The sequence below is a fragment of the Engystomops pustulosus genome, chromosome 1 (genome assembly GCF_040894005.1).
Source record: "Engystomops pustulosus chromosome 1, aEngPut4.maternal, whole genome shotgun sequence".
NCBI classification, from domain to species: Eukaryota; Metazoa; Chordata; class Amphibia; order Anura; family Leptodactylidae; genus Engystomops; species Engystomops pustulosus.
This window is the reverse complement of record NC_092411.1, coordinates 244,517,230-244,535,371: the sequence shown is the minus strand read 5'-3', so window position 1 is coordinate 244,535,371 and position 18,142 is coordinate 244,517,230.

The window sequence follows — 18,142 nt, the reverse complement described above, 5'->3', positions numbered from 1 at the left end:
CCCCATGTACATTTTATGCTGGGGTGTGCAGATGTGTCATCCTCCCTTTTATTTTTGGAATATAAAACTGTCCTGGGACTTCTGACAAATACAGTATAATGTTCCAAAGTTCCAAATCCTCTTCCCTTCAGATTTAGGCTTCCTGCAATCTCAAACTGAACCTACACAGATTTTCAGATTTCTAACTAAGCGGAATAATAAAGCTTTCTTCGGGATGCTCTGAAACGCCTCCTAGGGGCATCTGCTGGCAGAATTTTATCATTAGAAGATAAGGCATAGACTCACTTTTACATTATGAAATAAGAACGCAAGTTATACACAAACTCTAACAAACTGGAAATTTTATGAAGCTCATCTTTTGTCAATATAAATCAGAATGGGGGAAATAAACCAGTATTCTGTTTATTATGCTTTGTCCTGCCTTTTTTAGATTGTCATTTTAGATGTAAGGAAATCTTACTGTCAAATACTCACTATCTAGACAATAGATTGGTTTAATTTGGAAGCCATTAAAAATGTTTCTTAACTTTTGTGACACGGACATAAACTGTTTCCTTTATAAAAAGCTGTTTTGCTGGATGGGATTTAAGTGCTAAATTTATGCTGATACTTCATGCTGGGAGAGATGGAGAGAACTTCTTTAATCACAGCTTTAAACTTTGAAGAGTTTTAATGTTCCCCTATCCACAGGTTAAGAGATAGGTATATGATTCATAGGGGCAAAATACCGCCCAGTGTGACCCCTTCACAACACAATGTCGATTGGAAAGGCATGGCGCACTACAATGGGAAATAAGTCCAGAGAGTCATGTCTGCAGTGAGCAGTTTCCTTTTTTATTGAAGAAATTGCGGTACAAAGCAATACAGGCAAATCAAAAGGCTTGCTTCTCCAATCTCCTCCCTGGCAGAAAAAGGGTTAACATTGAGGCAAGGCCCGGGCTACCTATGCCTCTCTTTCTCAGAAGGCTGGTACCCCGGTGACAGGCTAGTAGCCCTAGGTCTATGGTAATCTTCTCGTTAGGCATGACCGCAGCATGCAAGGGGCTTCTGAGGTGAATTGGACCCCTAGCTTACCTCAGATGGCAGCCCTGGGGTCTGGCGAGTGGTCCGGGGCTGCGTGATGTCCCCCAGTGCTGACCCTGCCTACATCTGTATTACACTGTGTTAGGTGAATTAGAGCTTGAACAAGCATGCTTGTTTAATCCAACCTGTAAAAAATAATTTTTATTACATTAATTAATTAAATAAAGTGAAAGTCCCCTAAACACTAACATTCCCTGTACACATTTTCTAAATTACAGAAAACACAAAAGAAAACTCCACATATTTGGTATTGTCGCATCCGTAACAATCTGTACAATAAATTGGACCTGCTCGGTGAACGCGGTAAAATCAAAATCTGAAAAACTTACCAAAAATGTAAACTTTGTAGAGCGGTTTGGTATTTTATCCACTGAGAATTTGTACATTTTTTGAAAAACACATTCATTCAGCCAAAAATTTTAAAATTGCACAGGAGTTTGTATTAACCCCTGTAAAACAAATTAAGGATTAACAAACTTTATAAAAGTTGTTTTACCTACGTTGAGGGGTGTGGTTTCAATAATGGGGTAATTTGTGAGGTTTTACCATTATTTAGGCCTCTAAAAGAGACTTAAAATCTGCGCAGGTCCCTCAAAAAGCAGGATTTTGCGTTTTTTATGAATATGTGAAAAATCACACCTAAAGTTCAAAACCCTTAAAAACATGTCAACATAAAGCAAACATTTGTTAAATGTTCAACATTTTTTCGACAATTCTGTGTCGAAAAAAATAGGACATTTTGAACTTTGAAAATCAAGATTTTTTCAAAGTTTTCACCAAATATCTGTTTTTTCATAAATAAATGCAAAACATGCCATCAAAATTTTTCAACTAACATGAAGTACAAAGTGTTATGAGAAACAATTTCAAAATCTCTTGGATATGTTAAAGCGTTCCAACTAGAGATGAGCGAGTATACTCGTCCGAGCTTGATGCTCGTTCGAGTATTAAGGTACTCGAAACGGCTCGTTGCTCGGACGAGTATTTCCCCTGCTCGAGATCGAGCATTTAATTAAAAAAACACAGTGAAGAACAATGAAGAATAGAATAAAAACAGTGAACACAGGATCATTTAAGTGAAAAACACAGTGCAGAACACAGTGCAGAATAGATTACAGATGTTCGGCACATCTGCTTACTTGTCGGGAGATACGCGCGGAACGGTGCGTACAAAATAGTATGTGAAGAACAATATATATGTGTGTAAAGAACACATTGCAGATGTTTACATACATCTGCAATGTCTTCTTCACACATATATATTGCTCTTCACATGCTATTTTGTACGCACTGTTCCGCGCGTATCTCCCGACAAGTAAGCAGATGTGCCGAACATCTGTAATCTATTCTGCACTGTGTTCTGCACTGTGTTTTTCACTTAAATGATCCTGTGTTCACGGTGTTCACTGTTTTTATTCTATTCTTCACTGTTCGGCACATCTGCTAACTTGTCGGAAGATACGCGCGGAACGGTGCGAACAAAATAGTATGTGAAGAACAATATATATGTGTGAATAACACATTGAAGAACACGGTGAGCAGGACAGAGACACCGGGGAGCAGCACAGAGACACCGGGGAGCGGCACAGAGACACCGGGGAGCGGCACAGAGACATCGGGCAGTGGCACGGAGACATCGGGCAGCGGCACGGAGCGGCACGGAGACATAGGGGCACGGAGACATAGGGGCACGGAGACATCGGGGCACGGAGACATTGGGGCACGGAGACATCGGGGCACGGAGACATTGGGCAGCGGCACGGAGCGGCACGGAGACATAGGGGCACGGAGACATAGGGGCACGGAGACATCGGGGCACGGAGGCATCGGGGCACGGAGACATCAGGGCACGGAGACATCGGGGCACGGAGACATCGGGGCACGAAGACATAGGGGCACGGAGACATAGGGGCACGGAGACATAGGGGCACGGAGACATCGGGGCACGGAGACATCGGGGCACGGAGACATCGGGCAGCGGCACGGAGACATAGGGGCACGGAGACATAGGGGCATGGAGACATAGGGGCACGGAGACATAGGGGCACGGAGACATCGGGGCACGGAGACATAGGGGCACGGAGACATAGGGGCACGGAGGCATAGGGGCACGGAGACATAGGGGCACGGAGGCATCGGGGCACGGAGACATAGGGGCACGGAGGCATAGGGGCACGGAGGCATAGGGGCACGGAGGCATAGGGGCACGGAGACATCGGGGCACGGAGACATAGGGGCACGGAGACATAGGGGCACGGAGACATAGGGGCACGGAGACATCGGGGAGACTTCAGTGGAAGAAGAGCAGCGGATCCCGGGACAGCGTTTCTCCCGACAAGTAAGCAGATGTGCCGAACATCTGCAATCTATTCTTCACTGTGTTTTTCACTTAAATGATCCTGTGTTCACTATGTTCACTGTTTTTATTCTATTCTTCACTGTTCTTCACATCTGCTAACTTGTCGGGAGATAATATACACGCGGAACAGTGAAGAATAGATTGCAGATGTTTGCATACATCTGCTAACTTATCAGAAGACATTCTTTTTCAATTAATTAACACATTTTATTCCCGAACCATGGTCCCTTTGAAAAATGCTCGAGTCTCCCATTGACTTCAATGGGGCTCGTTATTCGAGACGAGCACTCGAGCATCAGGAAAAGTTCGTCTCGAATAACGAGCACTCGAGCATTTTAGTGCTCGCTCATCTCTAGTTCCAACGTTCTAACCACTTATAGTGGCAGATTTTAAACATTGGGCCATGTAAGGAAGGTGAATAGTTGCTTTGGCGACAGGGGGTTAATGCAAGTTAACTCTTAATGTAAAATAAAGTAAGAACGGCTGAGTTTGCATGGGGGAAATATTCAAATGTCCAAAGTTCATTGCTTCTCTTATCCAGGGCACTACGTGTTATGGCAATCGGTTGAATTTGATCCGAATCTGTCCTAAGAAGAGCTTATTTGGAAAACTAGTGTCTTCCATACCAGGAGGACAATGCAAACTAGGGATGAAGGATTTATCATTTCCCTAGAGTTCTTCTTCTCTCATATAACAAACACAAGTTTTCCAAGAAGCTGCAATTAGGACAGATCCTCTCATCAGATGTATCAGGTTGTCATAACATAGTAAAGGATTTGGATGTTGTTACGTGTAAAACCAGGGGCGAAACTTGAGGGGGTGGAGAGGGTGCGGTTGCAACCAGACGCAAGAGGTTTAGGGAGGCCCATAAGGTGTCACTTTCACATATGAGAAGACTAGTACTATATACCATACATTAAAGTCAGCCTTGTACAGACTTTGCACTGGGGCCCTTCAGCTTCAAGTTACGCCACTGTGTAAAACACATATCCTTTTTTTGGGCCGGTTGTGACGGCATCCTCTGCACCCTCTCAAAATATGCCACTGGTGCATGGTTATGGGAACCCACTTATTTCCTTTTGGCAAATTGAAAATATTGAGTATATTGCGACTCCTATAATTTTCCTGGTTGCTTGTTGTATTCACATAAACATTCTCACAAAAAGGCCGGGCACATGCGCGACCTGCAAGCTCCATCAACTAGTATAAACTTATGAACTGGAACCCAAGAGTAAGACCTTAACTGTTCAGAATGTCACTCTGTCTGGCTGGATAGGAAAAAAGTAGCAAATCGGACTAAGCCTATTAATGATGATATCCTTGTATTTTTTTTTTAGGGTAGTTGTAAAATATTAGCTGTATATATATATATATATATATATATATATATATATATCAGCAAAAAATGGCAGCACGGCGAGACTTTATTTTGAAAAAAGCGTACTGGTTTATTCACACGTGTCCATACACTACGTTTCGGCTCCTTAGACCTGGAGCCTTCTTCTTCCAGGTCTAAGGAGCTGAAACGTAGTGTTTGGACACGTGTGAATAAACCAGTATGCTTTTTTCACATTAAAGTCTCACAGTGCTGCCACTTTTTGCTATTTTATGTTTGGATGGATCCTGGTCCAAGTCCCAGGATGTGCACCTGAGCTGTCACTAATATACTTGATATATATTGATATATGAAACAAATTCCTCAAACACCGGACTTATAGATCACTCCAAGTTAGGCCTCATACAAACAACCGTGTGTGCATGCGGGCCATCGTGTGCCCTTGTTTCCAGCCTGGTTGACATGGGCCGTTCACCCCACCCGTCAACTGGGAGAGACTAGCAGCACCGCAACACGGGCAGGAATAGGTCCCACACCATGAACATGACTATTAAAAGACTATGGGGCAGTGAGGTAGCCGCAGTTTGTGTGGCTGTCTAACAGTCGTGTACATGAGACCTTCCAGATTGACCTCAGAATAATGATAATTTACTGCACCTTAGTGCAGTTTAGTTAGTGTAGATTTAGTGTTAATGCTCATTCCTATGACAACCCAAAATTTAGAAAATCCCATTGTCACGGGGACAAAACAATTTAGTCTGGAATTACTCTTACAAAATATAAAGTTCCTACCTACATACAAATTCAACTTAAAAACAAACCTACAGAACTTATCTAGTCTATAACCCAAGGGCTGCCTGTACTTCCTTAGCACTTCCTGCTGGAGTGAAATATACCGTTATTTTTTTTAAGTATCAATAGGTTGAAGACATTTTACGGATTTGTATAACTGGATAACATATAAAGAAACGTTCGAATGGCTCCGGGTCATTGGTCAATTTTCATGTTCATAGACAGATCCTTATAACCTGGGACACTGGCCATAGGTGAAAAAAAGTAGGCAACCTTAAAAAATAAATAAAAAAATAATAAAAATAAATTGTCCAAGCAGCTGCTATTATAAATATGTCACTTCCAACACTTAGTTCTTTCTCCAGGCCACATGTAATTTGCTGCAGTTCCAAGTTTTCAAAGCCTTTGTGCCCAGAGGCTTTGTTAGTATTAACCTGACCCTGCTTATCCATGAAGGAGCCTTACACAGAGGTGCTAAGCATTGTTAACACCTTCCATATATCAAATGGCTCATACAAAGCCATGCGAACATCAAAAATGGCTCATTTTACCTATATTAATCTATAACTGCATTATCACTACGGTAACAGCCGGTACAAGCAATGCTGCATCCAGGGAGAATTCAGAGCAATGGTTGGCCAACTGAGACATAATTATAGAAAGAGAATTCACTCTGCTTCTTCATCCTCTACCCAGCAGGTCTCCATTGTGACCCATTTTATTGGTATAGACTAATATAACTAGTACAACACTAAATATATGCCCTATAGCCTTACCATACACCACCACATGGGTGATATACATTATAGCATAGCTATTAGGAAGCAGGTAACACTTATCGGATCATTGCTATTCAGAATATTTCCCCAAATTAATGCATAGTTTTCCAATCCTGTGCAATGCTATATGGAATGTGCATCCCATATCTTTAGTATTACCTATATGTCCATATGCCCCTATTCTTACATTGTTAAAGGGGTTTTCCCATCTGGATATTCACATTTATTGTAATTCATCTGTCATATACAAACATTTTTTAAATTGAAAGTTATTTAAAAATTGTGTGAAAATCATTTCCCATAATTGAAGCCATGTTGTCCCTTAGAGACAAGATAGTTGTCATTGGATATGACCACCACCACAACCTGACAGTGGTGGCCACACATGTGCTATTGAGCCCTCTGTTGGACCACCTGGATTTAGTAATCAATATTACAGGACAACTGTGGGGCATGCAGTAACTCCCCGACAATTCATATGCAAAAACAACATGCTTCTTTGTGCAATCCCTCCAGCAGAAGTCAGAGATTGGCTGTAGGGAATTGGTGCCCTTGAATGGAAAGTTTCCAAGTTTCGAGCCAAGGTGGATTTGGCACTGGAATAATGTGAAAGTAAACAGATTGTTGTCCAAAACTCAGAGCTATGGAGGCTACCCTACGTTCAGTCCCCTGTTTCCGATTTCCATTGTTTTTAATTGTATTAGTAAACAATGGATTTCTTATTGTGGTTTACTGGAGATCGCTCCACTTGTACTTCATTATAGGTTTAATCATTTTTTTGGACAATCCGTTTAAGCTATACTCAAGTAGGTTGACCCCAGTCACGTTTCTATCCAGTAAGACCTTGCTGATCTGCACTCACTGTGTAGCTGCAAAGTTCTTAATTGATGAGAAAATATTGCATACCAATGTGTCAGTAATTCACTACATAATAAAAATTATCTCATGAAAATACTATCAGATCACCTGTTTTTTTAAAATGTATTGGGGTAAGTTTCTTGCTTTACTTCAGGGTCCTGGCTGCTTTTGCTATTCCTCTTATATCAAGAACAAATCCATTTCATTAATTAGAGTTCTTGGGACGTGAGCGGCACTGCCTTGTGTGCCTGGCCAGGTTACAGCTCTGCACTTAATGCTCTTTCAGGAAGTTCTATAGTAATAAGCCAGTCCACCAACGGCATATGACTCATTTGTTTATGAGAGGCTCTTGGCTGTGCTTTCCATCTACCGATATAACCCGACTACGCGTGTGCCACCTCTATCGCTGCCAAGTGACAGCCTGCAGATTTCCAATGTCCTCTTTGAGTAAGAAATGAAAAGCTGAAATAAAAACACCAATTTGCAGGAGATCTGTGTGTCACAGTCTTCTCTCCTAAGCTTTTTTTGATAACTTGTTTTGTTGTCTGGATTTTGGAAAACTTCCTGCGACCATGAAATTGTTACAATGCTTGTATGATTTAATGGAAACGTAGGAAACGTAACGAGAAAAGCCTTGTCTTCTTCAATGCCATGCTCTGGTATCACATTTGTTGAGGAGCAATGCACCATGTCCTCTGAAAATAGCACAGCAAATGCTTCCTCCGTGTCACATAAAATCTCGAATTTCCCTGTGTTGTTTTCTTTTTAGTCTGCACACAATAACAGAACAGCAGCTACTATAAAACGAAGGCGATTAACCACTTCAATACCAGTTAGGAGAGGGGTGGACACAAACCATTGACCTTCATTGCTCTAGAACAATTCTCTAAGGACAGGTCTCTTTATGGTCAGCCAGTAGGAAGAGGTGCAGAGGAATCTTATAGGAAATGTATGCAGCCACTGATGTTAGCGCTGGGCCCCACAATCTGGATTATTTTGGGGGGTTCCCGGCCTGGTGCTGCAATGTGTCGAATGTACATGTAAGTGATTATACGGCTGGTGCTGGCAGTGGAGTATGCTACATATCAAATGAAGTATTAGGGGGGTCATAAATAATTTATTACTAAAGGGAAGAGGGGGAAAATCACTAAGAGGAGACCTGCCTAATGAATTACTAAAGGGGGCCCTGCCTAATTAATTATTAAGGGAGCCCTGCCAGGTAAGGAAGAATTTTGGTCGTCAGAAACACCTTCATTTAAGGATTATTTAAGGCCACTGTACTCCAAGGAACCTTGAGTGCTGCAGAAATACTGTCTCTGAGCAGTGGCGTAACTAGGAGAGGCTGGGCCCCATAGCAGATTTCTACATGGGGCCCCCCTTCCCCCCAAAAAATATATACATATTTAGGCAGCATTCACATAAACGTGTGCGCACCCGGCTATAGCGTGGCAGGCACATGTCTGGCGCGCTGCAGAGCTGATAGCGGCTCACCCCTCCCCTCTCCATAGAGAAGGGGAGGGGTGAGCCGCTATCAGCTCTGCAGCGCGCCAGACATGTGCCACATGGTCGTTCTTATAGCCATTTCTTTTGCGGCCACGGCTCACCGTACCAAGCCCAGGAGCTATAGAGGCATATGAGGGAAGTATATCTGGCAGCAAATTTGCAGCCAGATATATGTCCCCCATACATGTTCCCTTATACAGACATGTTTATACAATTACACACATTTCTACACTCATGTATACGCACCTTTATATACTTGTATACACACACATACATTTCTACACTCATATACTCGCACCTATATACATACAAGTATACACTTATACACAGACATTTATGCACTCTGTTACACTGTATATACAAAGTATATACACACATACTGTATATAAAAATCACACATACTGCATACACATTATATACTATTAAACTATATAAATATATATATATATATATATATATATATAAATATATATATATATTAAACACACATACAGTATATAATGACCATATATACACGTACATGCAGTATAAAAACGCCATATACACACATGCGGCATATACATACAGAATATACACACAAACAGCATATACACATACGTACGGGAAATACACAGACACATTCAGTATATAGAGCATATACATACATATCATATACACAGCATATGCAAAAACACACATACATCATATATGTGCATATATTTAAATGTGTACATATATATGTTTATATAAAAATGTGTGTGTAGAAATACAGTAGATGCATATATACACATATACACAGTATATACTCAAGGAAAATACAAACAGCACACACAATATATAATCACTAATACAGGCAGCACTCCAAGACGTCCTGTATTAGGTGAAAAAAATGTTCTTCTTTATTCCATGTTTGAAAAAGGCTTCTAGCGAGCCGAAATGTCGCTGTACTTTGTTAAACATGGAATAAAGAAGAACATTTTTTTCACATAATGCTGGACGTCTTGGAGTGCTGCCTATTTTCATGATTATACACAGTATATACATATATACACATATACACAGTATATACAAATATACAATAATACACAATATATACACATATAGGCTGCATTCACACACATGTATGTGGGACGTATATATGGCCGACGTATATCAGGCCGATATACGTCCCCCATACACTTCTATGGGATCACTGCACCCTACAGGAGTAGTATGGTGCAGCATACCGCTCTGTACCCGAGAAAAAGATAGGACATGTCCTATCTTTTCCCGTAATACAGCGGTGTGCGCCATTTATCCCTATGGAGAGGGGCGGGGGTGAGCAGCGCTCACCTCCTCCTCCTCCTCACCCCGCACTGTCGTGTGCCCGCCGTGCTATGGTGCGGCGGGCAACGGCATTGTGCATGTAGCCATACACAGTTTGTACACATATACACCGTATGTACATAAATACACATATACACAGTATATGCATATATACAATAATACACAATATATACACATTATATGCATATATACAATAATACACAATATATACACATATGCATATATACAATAATACACAATATATTAACACAGTATATACACATATACATAGTATATACATATATACACACAGATAAATACATATGTATATACTTACCTTTTTGGATGTTTTGGGGCTGTATGGGTGACCACCTGGCCATGGCTTGCGACGGGTGTTCTGGTTGGTGTTCTTGCGGGTAGGTGGTTGAATGGATGGGTTCGTCCGCGGAGGGGGCGATTGGGATACAGTCTTGGGGAGTCAGGCGGGTGGCAGTTCTGCCACGCGGGGGGCCTTTGCTTGTTTGGCCGTGTGGGAGGGGGCAGCTTGTTCAGCCAAGCAGGGGGGGCTTGTGGGCGTGTGAGGGTTGGTAGTCGGAGGGCAGCTTGTTCGGCCGCGCGGGGATTGTACGGGTGGGTGCTTGTTCTGCCGTCGGGGCGGGTGTTTGGTTAGTCGGACGGGGGTTGTAGAGTGGGGAGAAGGGGCATCCCTCCGCTCTGTCAGCGGCCGGCTCCAGCATGCAGGGAGATAGGCGGGAAGTCACTTGTGCCGGGGGCGGGCGGTCAGCTGTGCCGGGGGGCGGGTGGCCGGCTCACGGAGGGGGCGAGTTTAGGAGTGGACAGAGAGGTAGGGGCCCGGGGGCACAATCCGGCAGACACCGACATTACAGGGACTCAGGGAGTCCGTGCATCCCCGGGCCCCTTAACCTCACGGGCCCCGTAGCAACCGCTACGGCTGCTACGGCGGTTGTTACGCCACTGTCTCTGAGCTCCTTAGTGATATTGTGATATTGCATGGTTCTGTTTGTTTAATAACAATATGGCAGTGAATAACATCAATAAATGGTGTTTATATTGTATGTAAAATTGTTGGTAATTCTGGTCTGTGTATAGAGTCTTGTGCTCATTATGACTATGTTGCCATTCTCTTCATGTTGTGTTTAATGCTGTTAAATCACAAAACAAATAAAAGAACATAATTTACACAAAAAAAGATAATTTCTTGGGCACCATAGCTGAAATCTCTGCCAAGTCGGTCCCTGTTTAGATTGCACCCTGATCTAAATTTTGGGGGATTTTTAAACTGGCTTTTAAAACGCTAGTCACAAAAATCATATCCTGGAAAACGTATTTGCATATTTTCCCAGAATTGCCTAGTGGAGCATCAATCAACCACCACACGCCTATAAGACGGCCTTAATTGGCAAAGTCTTCATGAGAAGAACACTTACTTCCCGATACTGTCACACACACATGATTCTAGTACAGTTAGATTCTTCTCTAGCCCCCACTATTATTGAGCAGTAAGTGCTCTTTGTATTGTCACACAATTTCTTAGCTGCCACTTTTTCAGCCCAGGACCACCAACTGACTGTAGATAATATTGGACCAATATATTGGATTCCAAACCTATTGTAATGGTAAGAGCTCAAGAAAAAATTCAAATTGTGGTTGAAGCAGTAACTATTCGACCCATACTACAATTGCGATCGTGATGCGATGAACTTGCTGCCGGGATCACACGGCCCGAACGCTGCACACCGGGAGTTAACTGACATGCTGAGTTCAAGTGTTGAATGGGCTTTACAGGGTGTAAACAGCTGGTCAAGGTTGTGAAAGGTTTCCTATTGCCACCAAACTGTGATATTGTACGTTTTTCTCCATTTTTCAGCGATTTACTCAGTAGACACGGAAGAGTCTCAGAAATATATCACTGAGTCAGTCGGAGATTACATGAAGAGACAAAAGATTTGTGGTGAGTTCTCTAAGATGTTTGGAACAACCTCTCTGCTGAATCCCATAGTTAAAAAACTGTGAAAATGTAACAAGAAGAATTGGTGCTAATTTAAAAGCAAAATGTGGCTATACCCAATAGAAATTTCAGATAAATTATTCTTGTTCATTCATCTTGACAATTATAAAGTATAACTAGTTGAACCATGAAAAGTATAACAAGCACTTTATCTTTTTAAATTTTTCTGCAGAAAAAGACATTAGCATGTTGTTTTATGTCATCTTAAGCAATAAGAGGATGGTACATTATGACTTAAGTTTTATCAGGAGTTATAATGTATGAACAGAACTTGAAGTAAAATACCTACTTTATAGTATAGATGATTGGCAGCGCCCACATACAGATCTACAGAAATACAATTCTACATAAAATGTGATATTTAAGATGAATCTGACAAGTAGGGGTACCATTATCATAGGAACATTTTCTCACTATCTTTTTGTAAAGGCTTCTTGCATTAAGAAAAATCATGATGTTTTTTAAGCACAGGACCCCCTTAATCACTGAAACTATAATGTAATTACACCAGACTCCAGACCACTTATGCCAAGCTGGGCATTAAGAAGGAAGTTTCATAAGGCACAGCTGCTTTTACCAGGGCAGAGATCCTGTAGGACCATTTCTGTAAACCATAAAGTCCAGCTGGAGGTGACAGCTCCGTGCGCCTAGGCGGTTCACAGACTTTGACGTCAGCCGCTTGCCGATGTCATAGTCTGTTGTCATAGTCTGTGCAATGCAACGTCGGAATGGTGAGTACATGTTTTTTTATTTTTCCACTGGCCCCACTAGGAGCTCGGTCCTCGAGCCACATGCAGCCATCAAAAGAGCCACATCTGGCTAGCTAGCCATAGATTCACGATCCCTGCTGTATATAAACCCAGTCCATGGTCATTTGATGTCACACAGGTGCACAACTCATTATAATACACAATGGGGCTTATTTACTAAGGGTGAATAGAAAAACAATGTCCAAATAGAACATTTTGGTTAATTTGCCTTTCAAAATAATTTGAATAATAAGGAATATTTCAAAATCCATCATGATAAACCAGGGGCACTTACTCATACACCCAGGCACTGTGACTGTGGTAATGTTCTTATACTTGTTTTCCTTGTCCTCATTCTTTTTAAAATCAACTTTTACAATTATGCTAATGACTCTGGGTTTGTTGGCAGAGCCCTTCCAAGATGCAGCTTCCCAGGCTGTTAGCCTGTCTCCCCTTTCCTCCCCTGCTCCCTCAGCACTTCCCCTCTCCCTCTGCCTTATGTAATCTCACTACAGCAGAGGAAGTTTTAGCACACAATAGAAGAGGGAAGTGCTTCTGCACAGTGTAGCATCCTGTGAGGGGCTCTGGTAACTACCCACAGAGTTCATATGACTCATTAGAATCATTTTTAAAGTTGATTTTAGAAGAAAGGAGGCCATGGATGAAAAATGTAAGACAATTTCCACAGTCACGCTGCCTGGATCTATGAGTAAGTGCCTCTTGTTTATCATGATGGATTTTGACTATAGATTTCCTTCAAGAATATAGGAATCACCTGACTTCTGTAGGTTACATTTATTATTTTAGCAGTACCAATGAAAGTATTCAGAGCAATGCCGTTTTATTTTATTAAATGATCTTAACTCTATGTGACACGAGGATGCTGAACAGGCCCACCCCCGATTAACTAAGATTCCCCATTTAACTTTTTAGCCTTTCTAAAAAAAAAATGAAAAAAAAAAACCTAAATGGAAAGCTGAAAAATAGCATCAATGATAAATGATAACCCAACAATACACAGCGTAGAATACAAAGCAGACGCAGACACCAATAACCTTCAGGCAACCTCTTAATATTGTAAGAACGTACTCCGAGTCTGACAGGGATACCTAAGGCCAATGGGGAGGTCCATGCCATTCCCCAGAGACCCCCGAGACGGCGATATGAGAAGCACTGACACAGGTAATACTGTTACAAAAGAGATGCCGTGCGATTATGTATGCGCCGATGGTTAAAATAGCCCTTTTATTAGCTTACTGTTACACTTTGTGCTGAATAGAAAAGATAAAGCAATTTGAAACCATGCTTTGCTAAGTGCTGCATACAGCAGTATTACAAGCCTCCGTGACCAAATAAAAAACCCACCACAAAGCAAACACTATTATAAATTAATTATTAATACTGCAAAATCAGACAATGAAAAGCTTTGTTCACAAGCCGATGGAGGAGCGAAAACAACTCATTAATCAGCAAATTAAAACCAGCGCCTTCCTATAGCCGTTTTTTATTTTCATGCGATTATTAATACCATTTTATTGTGCAGAAAAGCTAAATGCTGCTGAACCAGAAGTGCACAAATCGAATAAGGTCATCCCAGGCCTCCTGAACCAAAATGACCCCGCAATGACCCAGTTCTTAATGTCTCCGCTGAAAGGAAGATATTTTATTCACATTGCACAATGTTACTTAAGAGTGCGGGATTCATGATTACTGATGGTGGAGGGTCACAGCCCCGTAATTGATTAATCTCTACTAACAGCCAGGTTTTACTTCATTCAGTGTGGATTTTTACGAGAAAAATATTTTGTTCTGCTAACCTATTAGAAATTCAACACCGATGTGTGCTGCCTGGTTTAGGTAACTTTCTGCAGCCCCCTTGATTTTGGGATGTTATAAGGAAGTGTAATAGTTACTGTAGAGTCAATAGACTAAAGTGTTCTAGAAAAGGTTGTTCCGCCAAACTTTGCTTTGCATGAGCACAGAGCCAAAATAATACACATGGGGGGACATTAATCATACTGTGCCTCGGGTTCCTCTATTTTTGCGCCTGGTTTGTTCCTTTTCTTGGCTTGTTATTTATGTTAGTTGGTGTTCTGCCTTATTAAATGCATTTTGGATTGTCGCACGGTAGATTCATTGGCGCCTAATTTTGCGCCTAAATTGTCACAAATTATTTCCCTATACAATAGATCTCATTTGGGACCGATAAGGAAGCGAGATTGAGTAAAGGTTTGAACATTCAGGGCTTCGTTTTTGCACAAAAAAAGTAACTACATGTAGAATGTCCAAACTACATATTATTGTAAGTGCAGAGACTAAAAAATAAAGATATGTTTTTAAAAAAAATAAAAAATCGTGCTTAAATGAGTCTTTACCTTTTTTTTTATTACAGGCAGTCCCTGGGTTCTTTAGGTTTGTTCTTAAGTTGAATTTGTATGTAAGTCGTTCCTCGTGGATCCGACTCATGGATTTCAACATCCCCAATTCCTCTTTCACTGCACACTCTGTCATGGCCTGTATTAAGTGGGCACTCAAAAACTGTGCAGGGGAACCCCCCTCAACTGGTAACTACATTTTTAGCAGGAAAAACAGAGTTAACAAAAAATCTAGAATTTTTTGATGTGTAATATAATTTTCATACTTAAACAGAAATGTCACCTTTAGAAGAGGTAAGTGGTCATCTCCAAGGTGCAGTCTTCTTCCACAGTTTTATACACACATGAAACCCTTGTGGTTGTGACCCTTTCCCCTTCTATCCCAGTCAGAAATTGAAACTAGACTTACACTTCTAGTTACTCGTGATATTATGTGAATTGTATAGTTTGGATTTTACTGTAATACTAAAATATATAGCTTGAGTGATGTTGGATTTTTTGAATATAATACATCAATAAGTTTTAGTCTTACACACAATGGGTATTTTATTTTTTATTTTTCTTTGGGTAATCATTCTCAGTGGGGAATATGCTGCCCTACTTTTCAGATTTAAGTAAAATTCACAGGGAAGCTTCCTAAAAAAATAGAGTACTGCCAGGTAGGAATATGGAGCAGGACTCGAGCTCCTTGCCTCCTGGAGATAAAATAAGTTGTACTAATCACAGATTGTGATTTAGATTAATTAGTTTGGCCCTGGTAGACAGCCATCCTCTCCCTGTGGCCTAGATTACGCTTCAATATTGTGTACTTTGTGTACAAGCAATGACAATCCTCACCTGTCATTTCAGAGTGTATTGTTTTCCTCGTGTTTGTATTCTATTCAAATTGATGTTTTAAGTAAATTTTGATCAGTTTCCTGGATCAGTTTTTGGATCTGCATTGTCCTTGAGTATCCAGGAATCCTTCACTCATAGGGTTACGTAGAGTAGAACCTACGCACAAATGGATAGTTGAAAAAAAGCTGTTATATCTGACAAATCCTACCAAAAGTAACATTTTATTGACATAAATTGTAGCATTAGTTTATGTGTGAAAAAAAAATCCAAATATTGCCAGGGAGAGCAAAAATAATCCCAAATTATTTTTCAAGTATATAAATGATAGGAAACTAAAAACAGAGAGTGTGGGTCCCCTTAGAAATAACATGGGGGTCATGGTGGAAGGAGATGAGGAAAGGGCCAATCTACTGAATGTCGCTTTCTCAACTGTCTTTACCCAGGAAAATCCCCTGGTGGAAGACACAATGAGGAATAATGTAAATTCTTTTTGGAATGTCAACAGTTTAACCCAGGAAGAGGTACGGCGCCACCTCACAACCACTAAGATAGATAAGTCACCGGGGACAGATGGCATACACCCACGGGTTCTGCATGAATTATGCACGGTGATAGATAGACGTTATTTTTAATATTTGAAGATTCACTGAGGACTGGTTATGTTCCACAGGACTGGCGCATAGCAAATGTGGTACCAATATACAAAAAAGGATCAAATAGCGACCCTGGAAACTACAAACCCGTGAGTCTAACTGCTGTGGTAGGGAAAATATATGAGGGGTTTGTTAAAGATGCTATCCTGGAGTATCTCACTGTGCACAACCTTATAACCTAGCGTCAGCATGGGTTTATGAGAGATCGGTCCTGTCAGACTAATCTGATTGGTTTCTACGAGGAGGTAAGTTCAAGACTGGATCTGGGAGACGCTGTGGATGTTGTATATCTGGACTTTTCAAAGGCATTTGACACCGTGCCACATAAAAGGTTGGTATATAAAATGAGACTGCTGGGAATAGGAGAAAATCTGTGTATTTGGGTAAGTAATTGGCTTAGTGATAGAAAACAGAGGGTGGTCATTAATGGCACATTCTCAGATTGGGTTGATGTTACCAGTGGAGTGCCACAGGGGTCAGTATTGGGGCCACTTCTTTTTAATATTTTTATTAATGACCTTGTAGTGGGTTTACACAGTCAAGTTTCAATATTTGCAGATGATACTAAGCTGTGTAAAGTAATAAATACTGAGGTCGATAGTTTAGCATTACAGAGGGATTTGTGGAAGCTTGAGAGTGGGCAGAGAAATGGTTGATGAGGTTTAATGTAGATAAATGTGAAGTTATGCACTTGGGTCATGGAAACAAAAAGTATAATTATGTTCTAAACGGTCAATTACTTAGTAAAACTGAAGCTGAAAAGGACTTGGGGGTATTGGTGGATGGTAAACTTAATTTTAGTGACCAGAGCCAGGCGGCTGCTGCTAAAGCAAATAAAATTATGGGATGCATCAAGAGAGGAATAGATTCTCATGATAAAGACATAGTAGAACTAGTAGAGCATAGTAGAGCTGGAACGGGTGCAGAGGAGAGCAACCAGGATTATTAGGGGAATGGGGGAACTAGAATACACTGACAGATTAAAAAATTTGGGATTATTCAGTTTAGAAAAAAGACGACTGAGGGGAGACCTCATTACAATGTACAAATACCTCAACGGACAGTACAAGGATCTCTCCAAAGATCTTTTTATACCTAGGCCTGTGACCAGGACAAAGGGGCATCCTCTACGCCAAGAGGAGAGGCGATTTTACCATCAACATAGACAAAGGTTCTTTACTGTAAGAGCAGTGAGACTGTGGAACTCTCTGTCGCAGGAGGTTGTTATGGCCGACTCTATGTACATGTTCAAGAGAGGCCTGGATGACTTTCTGGAGATAAAAAATATCACGGGTTATGGGGATAAAACATTTATTTAATTCTTAAAGGTTGGACTTGATGGACTTGCGTCTTCTTCCAGCCTTATATACTATGATACTATATCTGGCATTGAGCTAGAACATTAAAGGCGTTGGCCATATATACAAATCTTTGCTAGGGTAAGTATAAGACGCTAAGAGATTTACCCTGGTATAACTTGTCGGATCCAAGTCCCATGTGACCCC